This window comes from Priapulus caudatus, unplaced genomic scaffold (assembly GCF_000485595.1).
Source record: "Priapulus caudatus unplaced genomic scaffold, Priapulus_caudatus-5.0.1 Scaffold2759, whole genome shotgun sequence".
Taxonomy (NCBI): Eukaryota; Metazoa; Priapulida; class Priapulimorpha; order Priapulimorphida; family Priapulidae; genus Priapulus; species Priapulus caudatus.
In genome coordinates, this window is record NW_014579820.1 from 10,116 (window position 1) to 12,430 (window position 2,315).

A 2,315-nucleotide genomic window follows, 5' to 3' on the forward strand; every position below is an offset into this window, starting at 1 on the left:
AGAATTAAAAGCTATAACGAGAAGATGGAAAAAGTTAATTCGTTGATGGCTGCTAACATACTTTCGGTAAACTATTCTAAAACTAAATATATGATTATAACTAATAAGAGAATAAATAGAAGTGATTTTACCATCAACATTAACAACAATCAAATTTACCAAGCTAATTTTATCAAATATTTAGGTGTTTTTATTGATAATGATCTTAAATGGAACTTCCACAAGAAGTTTGTCTTATCAAAACTGTCAAAAGTAGCAGGTATCATTTCTAAACTTTGTCACTACATTGACAGAACCACGCTATTATTAGTTTACTATGCTTTAGCATATCCTTATCTTCAGTATGCTGTGATTTCTTGGGCTTCGCGCCCTAAATGTAACATATATCCGGTGGATTTAATTCACCATAAAATAGTAAAATATATATAGCCTTTGGCATTACCAAATTGGTAGTCGTCAAGAGCACGTGACTCCATACTTTTTTGATCTAAAATTACTGAAATTAGAGGATCTTTACATTTTTTAACTAGGTAAATTTATGCACAAATATCATTACAACAGATTACCTAGCTATCATATGTAATTACTTCTTTACTAAGGTTTGTGACTTGCATATATATGAAACTCGTTGAAACGCTCAACTTATCATCTCCCGAGAGCACACTCAGATTTCTCTAAAGTTGAAAGGAGTTAAATGTTGGGAAGCTGTTTCTATGGAAATAAAGACTAACTCATTTTATTTATTTAAGAAATTATATAGACAACTTCTTGTTAACAATTAAGTATAAAAAGTAAAAATTGTTTAAGAACTGATTAAGAGTGATTATTTTGTACAAATGTAATGTACTGTAACGTAGCGTAATGTATTGTAATATATTTTAATGTAATGTAATGTAATATGATTTAATGTAATGTGATGTAATGTAATATGGATGTAATGTATTGTAATGTAATGTGGATGTAAAGTAAGGTAATAATTGAAATCTTTTACTTGCAAATATTCTAACAGTGTTTACTTAATCAAGGCCTAGGGATGGCTGACTTCGATGACCGCATGGTACATTCGCCGGTTTCAGCCCGAAGGTTTCAGACCGAAGGTCCGATAGACCGAAGGTTATGTGTTCAAGGTGTAAAGATGCATTTTCGAATACGCGTCCGGAACCGGTCGTCTAGCCTCCAGGCTACGCATCCGGACATCCACTCACACAGTGATCTCGCGACTCGCGTACACGCATGATTGCGCAACGGGACAATCTGTCTCACACACACACACACACACACACACGCACGCACGCACGCACGCACGCACGCACGCGCGCGGCAATCAGCAGAGCGACCCGTTGCGCAACCATGCGTGTGCATGTGTACGTGTCGCAAGAGAACTGTGTTATTACTATCAGGAGCTAATAATGACAAAATTTGTCATTATTAACTCCTGTTACTATGTAATATTCTTTCCATCGGACAAAATTTGTCATTAGCGTTAATAATGACAAAAATTTGTCATTATTAGCTCCTGTTACTATGCAATATTCTGTCTATCGGACTTTCGGTCTATATCGGACCTTCGGTCTATAGGGATACCCCCCATTCGCCATACCCGTGCAGTTTATACAATTTAATGAATTATAACTCTGCTGTTTTCCTCTTGAATTCAAATATTGTATTAATTATTATAAATTGTACCAAAAATGTTTAGCACTAATAAAGTATCTTGAATCTTGAATCTTGAAAACGCTTCTATTAGTCCATGAGCCCAGAGCCCAAAATTGACATTTCATTACCAAGTTGAGGGGCAAATGCTATCATACATTTTCTGAAAGCCCTTGCTGTGTAGATCAATAAAATATGTGATAGCCTTGTCAGATCGGTAGCTTAAGGGGGTCACGTGACTTTAAAGTCAGTAATTTATGCAAATTTGGCTGATTTATACTAAATCTTTAAAAAAGTAAAACCCGTTCTGATTGCAAGGTAATTCTGTCATCTCTTCAACTATTAGTTAGATTTATGGTGAGGTTCATTTTTGCAACAAAAGTTTTTGATTATGGGATGTTGAAGTCACGTGACAATAATATTATTTCTCGAAATCACGTAAAAATTATAGGAAAAGTATCATTATACTTTAAATGATTCACGAAAATGGCTTAATATCCCACTAAAAACAATAATTAAGAATTTTGGATTTTATTGTTAATAATCCTGACCGTTTTCTTTTGTATTTTCGCGACATTTGTAGGATTTATATAACATTTTATAAACCGGAAGTAGTTTTGGTCAACTTGTGGTAGAAACAAAGAATTCTAAAAACGTGTATT

General features: G+C 34.1%; 1 protein-coding gene across 1 annotated transcript in view; it reads left to right on the forward strand.

The window, feature by feature from the left end:
• Window positions 1–889, forward strand: part of LOC106819032 (guanine deaminase-like) — a gene marked incomplete at its 5' end in the record, with an annotated part of 7,304 nt that extends 6,415 nt beyond the window's left edge. The window contains one exon of the mRNA XM_014823692.1: window positions 1–889. This exon is cut by the window's left edge and continues 335 nt beyond it.
• Between the last annotated feature and the right edge of the window lie 1,426 nt (window positions 890–2,315).